The sequence below is a fragment of the Mus pahari genome, chromosome 10 (assembly GCF_900095145.1).
Source record: "Mus pahari chromosome 10, PAHARI_EIJ_v1.1, whole genome shotgun sequence".
Classification (NCBI taxonomy): domain Eukaryota; kingdom Metazoa; phylum Chordata; class Mammalia; order Rodentia; family Muridae; genus Mus; species Mus pahari.
The window spans coordinates 115,362,348-115,377,023 of NC_034599.1; the positions used below are offsets into that span (position 1 = coordinate 115,362,348).

At 44.7% G+C, this 14,676-nt stretch overlaps 1 long non-coding RNA gene across 1 annotated transcript in view; it reads left to right on the forward strand.

Annotated features, from left to right (window-relative positions):
• Window positions 1-14,676, forward strand: part of LOC110328693 — a 102,290-nt gene that overhangs the window by 1,027 nt on the left and 86,587 nt on the right. Inside the window, exon 2 of the long non-coding RNA XR_002380873.2 lies at window positions 3,373-3,421. This is a non-coding gene — a long non-coding RNA (uncharacterized LOC110328693). The remainder of the gene's footprint in view (window positions 1-3,372; window positions 3,422-14,676) is intronic.

The following is a 14,676-nucleotide window of genomic DNA, read 5'->3' on the forward strand; positions in this document are numbered from 1 at the left end:
AGAGAGAGAGAGAGAGAGAGAGAGAGAGAGAGAGAGAGAGAGAACAGGACTTCTGGGGAATAGAAGACAACCTCCTTTGATGAGTACAGTGATGGCCAATTTAATTTGTCATGTGCCACTGAAGGGGATGTCAAGCTGATAACATGCAGACTGGAGAGAAAATGAAGTAGGAGTTGCCCCTAGAGGAAGAAATAAGTCCTGATCCAATTACGCTGGGGAGAGAGCTGAAGGCTAGCCCTTCTGTACTGGAGCTGAGTCTTTTCGGTGAAGGTGGAAGGGTGCAGTTTGGGATGCAAGCTCTGAATTCAGACACCAAACAGCATAAAGATGAGAGAGAGAGAGGGAGGGAGGGAGGGAGGGAGGGAGGGAGGGAGAGAGAGAGAGAGAGAGAGAGAGAGAGAGAGAGAGAGAGAGAGAGAGAGAGAATGGGTGTGTCCAAAGGCAGCTCTTACCCATTTACTCTAGCTGCACTTGCTGAAGGGTTGAGAGGTGTGCTGACTCATAAGGCTGCCAGCAGAGCTTAGCACAGTTAGATTTCACTTTTAGACCTTAACCACATTATATATATATATATATATATATATATATATATATATATATATATATATATTTCTCATCAGTCTCCTCCCTAGGAGATTTTCCTTGGGTTTTTAGATTCACCCCCTTAATTTTGATAACCACCATCTGCACTGGTACACACATCTCATTTGGCTTGACACAAAGGTTTTCATCTCCCTTGTAACATTAGAAACAGTGACAGTCTTAACCACCCCATTATGTTCAAGGTATTTTCGGAGAATATTGGAAAACTAGAATGTGAACAATTCAGTTTTCTGAACAGCAGAGAATCCCTTTGCCATTACACTGCAAGACCAGGGAGCCCCACCCTTCTTCTGAGTGTCTGCATGGCACCAGTGAAGGAACCCTGCAATTGCAGCAGTGCAGGGCGAGGCAGCATTGGGCTCTGCGATGCCTGTGTTCATGTGCACTAATATTGGAGAGGGGCTTCAAGTCCTGTGCAGGCTTCAAAACCTAATATTACTCCACTTCACCTGCCAGCTTCACAAACCGTTATTTGTAATAACTCCGAGAGGCTGATTTTGTTGGAGAAGACACAGAGTGAGAACTGCTTCTAAACTTTACAGTCTGGGAGGCTGAAAGACACGGCGAGAACAAACATCAAAGGCTTTGGATCTCCTGATAAGATTTCTTAATAAAAATAAGGGTTTGGGTTTTTAGTGTTTTGTTTTCTTTGATGAGGTTTTTCAGGTAATATATGGAATAAACCAGCATGTGTGATAGTTAAACATCTGGTATCTTCATGAGAACAGGAAGAAGAAATAAATGGATGAACTAACCCTTTACTGCAAGCTCCATCAAGCAGAACTGAATCAGGACGTGCCATATCTGATTAGAGGAAGCCACCTCTGCAAAGACAAGATTTCAAATCTATAGGAAAGAAAGTATTATAAGCCCTTTGAAGAAAGAGGCATTCTGAATTCATAATTCCTAATTCTCACTGCTACTGTCTGTGTATCATCCGCACAGACAGCAGGGCTGACCAAGAAGAAGAGAAATTTAAATCATTTTTACTTTCTTTAAATTTTTTTTTCTAGAAAGATGCCCATTTGACTACCTATCATCCGTTCTTAAGGTAGATAAATTATTTAAAAGGAAGAAAAAGGTATTTCTCACCTGACAGCTAGAATGAACTAGCACATTTCCAGATCTGGCTGGACCTGTTAGCACTTACCTCAGCCATTACTCTGAGTGAAAATTGCATGTTTCTTTTTAAAGCGATAATTCAAGTTCAAAGCTAACGAAGCTCCTTCTGCCCCCCCAACACACACACCTTCCCCCTTACATTATCTTCCCCTCTTTTAAATCTACAAAACAGAACTACAAATCCCAGCACCTTGAAGGCTTTGAGTCACTGGAACAAGCGATCAGATAAATTGCCTGTGATTTGCAGGTCATTCTAAAAATCAAAATCGATTTCAGTAGCTTCAGGATTCACATGGGCAGATCCTGGCTCTAGCGCTCAGCTTGGATGCTAGTGCCTGGGCATCCATGCTTCAGAGAGTCTTTTCCTAAGACATCAGCGATTATCTGAGGAAGCTGGCACTGTCTACTTGCTTGCTGTTGATTTCACTGTAAGAAGGTTCCAGAATATTACTGCCTTTGAGTTCCCACAGTAGATATATAAACTGCGTTGTGTGAGGAACATTCCAGAACATCTCAATGAAGCCAGAGACCTGGCTGAATTAACACCTGCCCTGCTAAAGCATGCCAGCAAATCAACCTCTCTCTCTCTCTCTCTCTCTCTCTCTCTCTCTCTCTCTCTCTCTCTCTCTCTCTCATCCCAAGAGAGATGTTGCTAATGAACACATCTTTTTCAGGACATTGGAGAGGATTGAAGGACAAAGGGAGGCGGTGTCTGATATCTGACTTAGAGTGGGCCTCTGGAAATCTTTTTCATCTGCCCACATCACATCATCCCTGAGATTTATAAGTGGTTTGATGAAAACTTGGTTTGCAAATCAGCCATTTCAGGGAATTTTAGATTTTTATGTATTTGAAAATTAGTAATTTTTATTTTCTCTCTCTCTCTCTCTCTCTCTCTCTCTCTCTCTCTCTCTCTCTCTCTCTCGCATGTGTGAGTATGTGCATGCTCGAGTGCGTGTGTGTGTGTGTGTGTGTGTGTGCAAGAGTGTGTGTCTGACAGTAAAAAGTAGCTTTACTTTAAAAACCTGAAAACTGGGTGTGGTGGCACATGCCAGACTCTTGAAAGACTAAAGAGCAGAGCAAGGAGGATTCGTGTTCAAGGCCAGACCTTGTCTTCAAAACAAACAAACAAACAAGCAAACAAAACACAGACACTGCAAGCCAGCACTCCCCACCCCAACATTTGGAATTGCAGCTCCTTTCATCTGAAGTGACATTAAATACTTGCACAGATATTTCTGCAGGATTCAAGAATGCGCTTTGCATGCACATTCTGTAGAATGCGCTCGCATCCCACACAGATGAATTTGCTGCTCAGGGTTAGTTGATTTTCATTTTGAGGAGACTGGGGCTATCAGAAGCATTTTTATTTGCGTCTTTCAGTAGATATTAGGTTCTGATTCCATCTAGCTGGGCTATTTCTGGACCATCAAGACCCTCTGACTCTTTTCAGTATCTCAAAATGTCATTTTTTTTTTTTTTTAGGATGCTAATTTGAAAGCTTGGAGTCAAAATACTGTGGGTAGCTTTGCTCAAATGCAGTTCAGAACTCATCTGCTTGGGTCAAACTGCTTTGACTGTTCTCCGACACTCACAGATTTGCAGACAACCCTAACTGCTAATGTTCTGGCTGTTTTTGTTTTGCAGGTGTTGACTGGTCCGACTGCTGCCTTTCTGCCTGAAAGTAGTTCAAACTGTAAGTTCAGCAAACTATATAATTAAATATTGATAGTTTTAGAGATCTATGCTGATTTTCCAGTCTGTCTACTCAAGATTCTGGCTTCCTAAGAGGGGAGAGAGGGTGGAGACCATTGCCTGGAGGGATGTATGGCATGGGGACATTTCTTTACAACCCAACAGTATGACTTCCTATGAACTACTTAGGCCATTGCATCCATTGGCCAGCTTCCTTCTGAGCTCTTTCTTGCTACATTGTAATACTGCATGAAGCTTCACTACAGCTTTTGACTGACTTCCTTCTGAGATCTTCTTTGCTACATTGTAATGCGACATGAAGCTTTGGCATCTGGGTAATGCTGAATTGGTATTTCCCAAATGTCTTTTTCTTTCTGGATAGCTTTGTGTGCTCTCATATCTTGGTTCAAGAAGATGGCTCTTAATATGTAGATACCTCCAGATTCAGGAGCTGAATTCTTTGGGGTCAGATGAAATTCTGTGGTTAGCAATTTAACATGTATACTAGTCAAATTGCCGGCTCTCAGCTGACGAAGGCTGTGCTCATAGAATACTATACTAGTAGCTTATATAATGGAATGTATTAAAGTACCCAACAAAGAGGCTGCATAGGACAAGACTTTACAGACTTCCTGGGGCTAGTTCTGCCTTCTCTACCTTATGGGGTGTCAAGTGCTTCCAAATGTGACTCTTAAAGCAAGGGGGATTATCTGTGCTCTGAAGGGGTTGGTGCCGGGAGAGACGCACTGCTGCTTCATAGGCTTTGACATGTAACTTAAAATATTTTTTAAAAAATTCTCAGGCACTTAATGCATTCTGCCAGTGGCTGGGCTCTGAAAAGCTGGTTTTTAATAGAAAAGACATTTCTCTTATCTTATCTTCTCTCTTGTTTTTCTACCATCCTGTGTCTGCCTCCTTGTCTAAACCACAAATTTCTATATCATTCACTTCACTTAGAAATACCGCTTCCATTTTGTTTCTCTGTAGCTTATTGCTAGAGCTGCTAATAGACTTTCAACACAAATAGTGTATTGATCACCGAAATCTCCTTCGAGCTTGACTGAATATACATAATGGGGTGTCAATCGGAGAAAATCTCATAATAAGTGGCAGGCGACTTATATTCATGAGAAAAATGTCTTGGGCAGCACACAAAATATCATGTCTACTGTAGCATGACAGGCTCGCCTCGCCGGTCCCGGCCGGTCTCTGCGCATTCATGGTGGGTGTTTAATAGGGAAGGCAGGGTTAGAATGCCACGTTCCCGAATCTTTCCTTTGTTTGTGTAAGAGGCATTTTGTACACTCCACAGAGTATAAACATCTTCTAGAAGCACCGCCAGCAAGAAAGATCTTTTATACCTGAGGAATTCATAAATTGCAAACAAATCTGTTTAAGTTGATGTATATTTAAAATCAGCTACTGATTTATGCAGTCCATATTTTAAAATTTTTTACCATGTGTGTACCAGGGCATACACACACTGTATGCAAATATTTTCAATGCATGTATGGGAACACACAGTATATTTAGAGAGCAGCCTGTTTAACATAAATTATTTTTAAGAGCAACCCAACAGAGGAATAGCCATGCATTAGGAAAGCCATGTTTTAATCTCTCCACCACCACCCCTTTAAGCTTGCTGTTGGATGGTATGTGAAGGAATTTTATTTTTATAACTTTATATGAAATTCTGCTTTTCCTACCAGAAGTCTTGAATTATTTCTCCAAACCCATTACTGGAGAGGCTGAGGCAGAAGGGTAGCAATGAGTTCAAGGACAGCCTGGGCTGCAGTGTGAAGCCCCGTGTCAAAAAGTTGAATTTCCAACCTTGATGACCAATACCTTTAATTCCAGCTCTTGGGAAGCAGACGCAGGGGGGATCTTGATGAGTTCCAAGCCAGCCAGAGCTACTGAGCTAGTGAGACCTCATCACAAACAAAAGCAAAATGGTCAATTAATACAAAGGACAGGGGTGGCTGGGTCCCAGGAGCTTGCTATCCTGCAAGCCTGGTCTACTGGGCAGACTATAAGCCAAAGAAAGACTCTGTCTCAAAAACCAAGGAAGATAGCGCCTGAGGACAACAGCTAGGGTTAACCATCAACCCTCACACTCAAAGGCATGCACATGCACCTACATAAACACACGCCCACACACATGCACAATACTAATAATAATACATATTGCTCTTCCTGATAGAGCAGTCTTTGAGAAACTAAGTGTCCCCAGTGAGAAGGGACCTTCAGGGTGGTACCTTCAGTTGGGTGATGGCAGACATTTCTGGCAGGGTCTGGTTCCTTTATGCACTGACTTGGCAACTGTGGCTGCTGGTTGTCTATATAGAATCTTGCTACTGAGGGATCACGGGAGGTCCACAGCATTAGCTGGCACACTGCTCCGCCCCATGACAGACCAGAATGTGGAGTTTTCTCAGTTGATTGGGTGAGATACAGCCCAGTTATATCGGATATGCCACTTCTTCTCTAAGCAAATGGAGCCAATGACTTTTGACATTGCCAAAAATCAAATTTTGTTTTTTTAAAAAAATATAATAATTCAGCATATGCATGTATGTATGCTCAGTGGTGAACATACCACAGTGTGCTGTGGAAGGCAAAGGACAGCTTGTGGGAATCAGTTCTCTCCTTCTACCATATGAATTGCAGGGACCAAACTCAGGTAACCAGGTTTAGCCACAAGTTCCAATATGCTGTGGGTGATGGCAGTGAGGAAGGCATGCAAAAAGAAATTCATGTTTAGAGAGATGGCTCAGTAGATAAGAGCACTTGCCACATGACCATGAGGTCCTGAACTCAGATGCCAGCACATACATAACAAGCTGGACATGGTCCACCTGTAACTTCTGTACTCAGTGTGGACAGAGACAGGAGGAACACTGAGGCTTGTGAGCTGCCAGCCTATCTCCAGGTTCAGTGGGAGAGCCTCCATAGAGGAGGACACCCGGCATCCTTATATATATGTACCCACATATGCACCCCACACTCGGTATCATCACCCTGTAAACAGATGTCTGTTTCTGCTTCTTAGAGCATTTAAGATGTTTTAACGTGAGACATGGTGTGGTTTCTCATGGTCTCCACCACAGGAGGCATTTATACTAGTCGGTGTGCCAATGAGGGCAAGTATGGCTGCTGAGGTATAGAGACTTGACATAAAGCTCAAACCTTCCCTCCCCATAGCAAGAACTTGCACCGTTTTCCCTGCTGCTTTGATGAAATGTTTTTTACTTGTTTTTATTGTTTGAGTTTTTAGTTAGCAAATGGATGGGGTACAAAGTTTGCTGAGAAAATGGATTACCAGAAAGCTGGTATTTAGACGCTCAGGGATATGCATTATGGGAAATCTGCCCTTACTGTTAAATGATTACTATAAAATATGCCTGATGAATAATCTACATATATTATTATGTATGTCAGTAGCTTGGTTCCAATTAAAAACTGTATAGGGGGTGTGTGGCTTTTCAGAGTCAGTCAGCTGCATAGTTTATACTTGGAGACTGTGCTGGTGTGGTTTTATGAAAGGTAAGTTTAAACTCAGCAGTAAGAACAAGCCTCATGAATTTTAACCTGCAGAGAAGTACATATGCAAAAGCTGGAAGAAAACTGGGACTTCTTGGATGTCTGTGATGAAAGAGAAAATTAAATCTTAGAGAAAGGAAACTAGGAAAGAAAAAAAAAATATTCCCAAAGAATTTGAGTAGGAAATCTGCATTTGTAGACCTTGCTTGTCTTGGATGTTGGGTGGTTTACTGATGTATCTCACTAAAATGGGCCAGAAAATAATTAAATGTTTTTTCCCCACGGACTTGTTGGCATAGGCTGTAGCACTGGACCCCCATGATACATTACTCACAGGATCCATTTTCTCATTGAAAAACATTAACATATCTTTTGGCTACATACTATCCAGTTTGGTAATATAAATAAACACACTACTTAAATACATTATTTTCTTGCCAGTTTTAAACCTATACTTAGACTACAGTTTTAAACTTATTCTTAGAACAAATTGGGTAGAATCAAAAACAGCTTCAATATACCCACCAAATTTTCAGTAATACTTTCGCATCATTTAAAAATATATTCAAGGACCAGGGAGACAGCTCAGTCAATAGAGTGATCTGAGTTAAGTACCTCAAACCTATGTTGTAAAAGAGAAAGTGGGGGAGGCCAGGTGTGATAATATATGCTTGTGATCCCAGTGTTAGCAGAAAGGAAAGCACCCTGGGTGGTTCCTCACTGGCTATCCCAGCTGAATGAGTGAGCTCCAGGCCAGTGAGGGAGCCTGCCTCAGAAATACAAGGGGGACAGTAACTGGATAACAACCCCGGAGGGTGTGCTCAGGCCTCACACAAATGTGTATGCACTCAGAATCATGCACACATGCACATGCATGAGGATACTCATATACACAAGTGCACACACACACAGTATTCAGCATCACCTAAAAAGCAGCAGAATGTACAGCTGTGTCACAAGCATGACGCCATCACCCCCTGGAGTTTGCTGTTTTTGTGGCACAGCAGTTAAGAAAGATCTAGTTCGTAGTTCGTCGAGACTGCGTTTTCAGCAGCCTAAATGCAGCATGTTTAGAGGTACAACAACTGGATAGAAGGGCAGCTGAAACTAGTTCTCACGGCCATGTAAATGAGACCAAGGATAATGTGGTAGATGAAGATGATAATTTGCTTTTAAAAACTTGTGAGGTTGGTTTTTTAATTCCACTTTAATAAAACACACATTTGGGTAAAAATAAAATTCAGTGTATGTAGTAATACAGTTATCATCAGAGTAGTTGGGTATAAATGACTTTTAATAATTTAGCTTTCTGTTTAGTAAATAGTTTATTTTAAGGTTGTCTTGTTTGCGAGGGGAAAATTGAGAGGAATTTGCTTATGGTGTGCAACTGAGCATCTTGCAAGTTGGTCTTCTCAAAGAAATACTGAAACCGAAAAGCCTACGGCTTACCTTCATGTTTCTCTCAAACCTCTAAATCACCACGGAAGCAGGAATAATGTTATGTCCGTAGAGATGTAGAACATCCTTATCAATAAATGTGCACTAAATAAGTATAGGACATACAGTACGGAGTCATTAAGTACACTTATGCTTAAATATATATGTCATTTCATATGAGACAAAACCATTCCTGTTTAACCTAAGCCCAAAGCTTAGACATGCCTAAATGTTATGTAAAATTAAAGAAAACAGGCTTGTTGGTTTCCATTTAGTTTTGTGTGAGGCAGATACTATATTAAATTATTTTCTGGGTGGCTGAGAAAATGTCTCAGTGGGTAAGGCACTTGCAGAGCAAATGTGGGGACCTGAGTTCTGGTCCCCAGCACCGTGTGAAGCTGGATGTGGTTATCACACATCTATAATCACTGTGCTCTTATAGTGCGATGAGAGACGGAGACTGGGGAATTCCCAGACACTGGCATACCTGTGTGGAACGGAGCCCAGACTCAGACCAGGTAGAAGGAGGCAGGATGAACATCACAGGTACACCATGGCCTTCGTGAGCCTACAGTTGCATGTACACCCGGAGATTTTCTTGTTCCTACAGAGATCACCATAGCCTCCCAGAAACTGAATGGTGATTTGTTTGTTTGTTTGTTTAATGAGGATGAGGAAGCTTTAAGGAGCTAGATTATTTTATTTTATTTTTTAAAGTAAAAAAAAAAAAATCTGTGAGTCCAACAAACTGTACTTTGAGCTTGAGTTTCCTCTTTTGGCTTGCTGTGTCTTCGGCCCCTTCAGACCATGTTTTGGCCACAACTATGTAACAGTAATGATATGCAAACCCAGTGAAAGGAACTGGGTTGTGACTTATCCAAGTAGAGGGTGGCCTTGTCTATGAATCCTGTCCCCAGGGATATGAACATCCAGTGTCAGAGCCAATGCGATCCTCAGACTAAGCAGTCACACATGCTTCATGCTTCATGTCCTCCACCTCATTGACGGATGTCCCCCTGTGCTCAGCATGGAACCCAGCCTCGTTCCTGTGCCACTGAGCTCCACCCCAGACCTAAGACACCCTAGGTGCTCCCTAGACACCGGAGCTTTTCCACAAAGATCTTCAAAACCACTTTTTTCCCTCTTATTCTTACAAGATGAAAAATTACAGAGTTCACTATAAGATTTTAAAATGTGAAACCTACCCAGGTCCACGAGATTGGGCTCCTGCATTTGGATACAATTCTTGGACATTGTTTTGGGGAAAGAACAGAAATGTAAGCCTCCACGAGGGTCTGCCTACATCATGAAGTGCTAGCTTCTGTCGATGCTCTCCACAAGGCTCCTCAGCTCACTGTGTACAGGGCTGGGACGCCTTAAAGCAGGCAAGCAGACAAACTCTAAAGCTAGAATTTAAATTGATAGCAAAATACAAAACAAAACAGCACATGGGGAGGATTTATAGCGGTGACTGCTGATGCTTCTTAGGAGGTGTTACAAAACGCAAGGAAACCAGCCAAATGCCAGCATTTTCTTCTTTTCCTTTGTATACCCAACAGATACCACTGAAAGTGACCATGACAACAGAACCCTCTTAGCTCTACTAGCTCTGAACATGAGCTTATTTGGTTGTATACAGTGTCAGCATCTTAACTGTATCATGCTGTGGAACTCAGCGGTACTAGACATGTTCTGTATACATACAGCTGCTTCGTGCTTGAAAGATGTCCAGAGTGCCTAAGAAACTAAATGTATCACCTTAAAATTTTTTTAAATGTCATATGCTTTCTACATATTGGTTCATCCAGGTTTGATGACTGATGGGCAAATGTTGGCCCTGCACTAAAGTCCTTAATACTCTGGAAGTTGGTGGCTGGGTGGTACCAACCATGGTGTGCCCTAAGCACATGGTGACACAGCACAGCCTGCAGCCCAGGCTTGGACTAGGAGGACGGAGTCCTCTTAGGTGCTACTGCAGCTCCTAGAGGAATCGGCGTAAGGTGCCACTGCAGCTCTTAGAGGAATCGGCGTAAGGTGCCACTGCAGCTCCAAGGCTCGGTGTCCAGCTTGCCATCAATGCCAATGGAGTGTAACTTTTAAGTGCTCTTGATACAAATCTCACATGCATATCATCCCCTGTTCTGCCCACTGTCACCTTCTCCCTTTGTTATCCTAGCTATTTACTGTCCCAGCATCTGCAATGTGCTTTCCTGAGCTATGATGGTACTTTTGGAAAAGACCACCTATCCCCCCACCTTCTATCACAAAATAAGGCCCTTAAGACATTTCGGGGGACCCTGATATAGCGGCCACTTGTGAGGCTATGCCAGTGCCTGGCAAACACAGAAGTGGATGCTCACAGTCAGCTATTGGATGGAACACAGGGCCCCCAATGGAGGAGCTAGAGAAAGTACCCAAGGAGCTGTAGGGGGCTGCAACCCTGTAGGTGGAACAACAATATGAACTAACCAGTACCCCCTGAGCTCGAGTCTCTAGCTGCATATGTAGCAGAAGATGGCCTAATCAGCCATCATTGGGAAGAGAGGCCCCTTGGTCTTGTAAACTTTATATGACCTAGCACAGGGGAAGGCCAGGGCCAAGTAGTGGGAGTGGGTGAGTAGGGGAGCAGGGGCGGGGGGTGGGGTATAGGGAACTTTCGGGATAGCATTTGAAATGTAAATAAAGATAATAATAATAATAATAATAATAATAATAATAATAATAATAATAATAATAATAATAAAGACATTTCGGACAAGGGCAGCTCTAAGGCACAAAGGCCGGTCCATTTCTCCAGTTCCCTGGCTCCAGGATGGCTAGATCAAAGCTAGCCTGATGGCTTTCTCTCAGTCCTTCCTGGCTGAATCTGGGGAACTCCCATTTCAAGAGTTACTGGTGCTTTGAGGGTGGCCTCAGATGTCTGAACCATGATTTCAAAGTCATCTGCCTCCATCCCTGGAATGTCCTCAGGAATCTTCTCTGGACAGGTCAGTGTATGGAGAAGCACACACTGGCCTGCTTTTGAGTGGTCTTGGTTGAGGAGGGTGGGAGCTGGGTGCTGCGGGCTTCACCCTGCCAGCTGGGTAGGAGTCAGTCCTGGAAGAGGAGGCAGAGAAGGTGGGCACAGCAGGCGGAGGAGGTGGGCACAGCGTTAGAAGCTGAGAGGCACCTGTCCGTGCAAGCCCAAGGGAGGTGAAAGGCAGCTCACCAAGTATTCAGGTGTGTCAAGTGGTGGGTAGAGATGGAGGGAGGCGGCGTAGCCAGGAGTGCCAGCTTCGGGTCTCCCTCACTCTCCTAGGCCCTTCAGTTCTGTCTTCAGGGTATCACAGCCCACATGGGCCTCCAGCTGCCGCAGCCTCTCTGACTGGCTGGACCAGAACAGTTTTTCCTGATGTGACCACTGGTACGTGCTGCTGCTGTGTCCACAGTAGGTACCAGGCTGCTGAGGGTCATTGCAAGGCTAAGTTGCAATCGGGGCTGACAGCTGACAGATTTCCTCACCTCACTTGTCTTCAGTGGGACGAAGCAAAGCCGTAAATCCCAGCAGACTGTGACTACTAGATTGAGTAGGACATTTCCACATGCTTGTCACTGAGAGGCCATTGTGGGGAGTGCATGGCCAGCCTCTCTCTCTCGGGGTTTCCTCCCTGCTGCCACCCTTCTAGAGTCAGGGGTACATTGGACTGGGACCTGCCACCTTCCTGTAGCCCTCCTAAGCCATGTCCCTTATTAGCCCCACTGACCTGATGCCTAAGAGGAGGCAGACAGCTCCGGGAGGCCCCCACGCACACGCCTCCTCACCAGCAAGGCCTGGGCCTTCAGGGAAAAACGCTCCTCTACTCTTTGCTGTCAGGCTCGAGACTGACAATTAAGCCACTGAAAAAAGAACAATTCACAACAGGCCTACACAGAGAAGTCTTTTCATGCCACAAATGGCCAAATCGTCCCTGTTGGCACCATTTATGTCTTGTGTATAGGAGGGACTGTACTTGAAAATGGTCAAGGAGCCTTGCTCAGAAAAGGGTGTTTGGTGGTTCTATGGAAAGCATCCTGAGAGAGTTTATTGTTTCCAGCTGTGAGGTGGCCCTGGACCAAGAGCTCTGAGTTTGCTCAGTGGGGTGTGGGGGTGTTCTGACACAGTGATGGTCCCTCTGGCTGACAGGGCCTTGGTCATTGAGACTATGATGTGAGGAGGCTGCTTCATGGCTACAATCAGCTCACAGGCCCTTCCCAGCTCCAAAGCCATCCAAGACAGGACACAGCAGCCTGTATGCGTACAGGACCATGGAGCCCAAGGCCTGGAGCACACTGAGCCTCTGGCTTGGGTATAGTGGTGGCTTGATGTCACAGTGCCAAAAGATCGCATGGAAAGGGCAATGGCTTGCTGGCCTGAGTGCTCTATCCACTCACAAAGACGCTCACAGATGCCCTTGGGAACTTCCCATCCAGGCATGTTGGTCCGAGGGTGTCTTCAGAGGGACCTGGTGTGATTTTCAGGATTCAGAGCCGCTGGGAAGCCCACCTTGGCTCATCTGCTCCCCACTTGGCTGGATACACCAAGTCAAGTCTCTTTTGCAGTTCCTGCCATGCCCTAATAGGCTGGTGGAGAAGTAGGTGCATGTGGAAATGTGGGTCCTGTACAGGTCAGGGTCACACCTTGCTACTGGGCCAAGGTCAGGGACAGCCTCTGAATTGGGACTGTCTAGGGGTGTGCTCTGTGTCCATTGGCCTTCTGGCCTCCTGGTCCTTGAGCAGCAGCATCCAAGATTTAAGGGAACCAGTGCCTCCACGCCCCCATCATGACCACTGTGTTAACTTTGGATCATTGTCTGGGCTGAGTATCTGACTGGCTGTTTCTGTTTTATCTCTGTAACTACCCATGCATTTTGCCCAGAGTGGGCAGGCCAGTGGCACAAGGTGGCATGACTCTTGCCATCCTACCGAGGCCTGAACTCCACACAGTCTCAGCCCAGGCTTCCACACCACCCACTCCAGGTGCTTCTGAGTCATGATCTGTGAAGAAGAAAAGGAAGGATGTAGCCAGAGGCTTCGTGTCTTCCAGGCCCTCATTTCCCACAGCTGCCTCCTCCCAACTGGGCTAGCAGGCCCCTGCAACCATCCACTCACTTCCCAGGCCCCACTCGATTCAGTCTGACGTATAAGTGACTCATTTCCCCAACTTTTCCTTTTTCTTTACTTATTAAGACAATGAACATCCTGCACGGGGATTTATATCTGCCTCAATTAAATGTTCCAGAAGCTATCAGAACTGGTTTTTGTTGTTATTGTTTTTGGTTTTTGTTTGCTTGTTTTGTTTTTATTTTTATTTTTATATTAGACCCTTAGTTAGCAAAATCTGTAGCCACGCGCCTCATCTTTGGAGAGGGGCTTGGGTGGGGTCATCTCCCAGGCACTGTGTCGTAGGACAGCCTTAGCCAGAAGAGGGCAGAAAGAAAGGTGTCTCCATTAATTTTCTTGTTACTGTGACCAGATCTTCTAAAGAAGCAACTTAAGGGTGGAAGGGTTAATTTTGGCTCATGGTTTGGAACCCATCACGATGGGGAAGGCACAGCTGCCGAAGCATGGAGCAGCTGCTCACAGTTTGTTCTCATGTCTCACAGTGTATCCGCAGGCAACCAGAGACGGATGCTGGGCTCAGCTCACTTTCTCTTTCTCATGCGGTCTGGGGCCACAGTCTGTGGAATGACCCTTGTCAACATTTATGGTGGGTCTTCCCACCTCAATTAACCTAGCCTAGATAATTACTCACAGACATGTCCAGAGGCCTTTAGTGATTCTAGGTCCAGTCAAGTTGACAATCAATATTAGCGATTGAGATTGAAAAGCAGGCTAGCACTTTGGGGTACACAGGGTGTATCATCCCCAGTACCTCACGGCTGTGTCAGCAAAATGAGAACACAAGGCATATGGGCACAAGTTTGGGGTGGTGGGGGCACTGACTATAAGCCTCCATGCAGGGATTAGCGACTGAGTGTATTCCTGAGTGCAACAGAACATGTGCCCGAATTCGGACATCTGGGGACACATCCTGGCTACACCTCCTCACTGCTGTGCATCTTTGGGCAAATAATTGAACCTCTCAAAGAATCAGATGTTGACTCTGTGAAAGAGTTTTGTTGCCACCCTGAGGAGCATGTCTATTTTCTAGGAAGGGCTGTTCAGAACAAACCCAAGGCACAGCGAGAACCCATGCGGACAGAGGCAGTTAGCTGTTCCAAAACCAGAAGCAGTCCCTGCCAGCCACATCTCAGGGTTCTG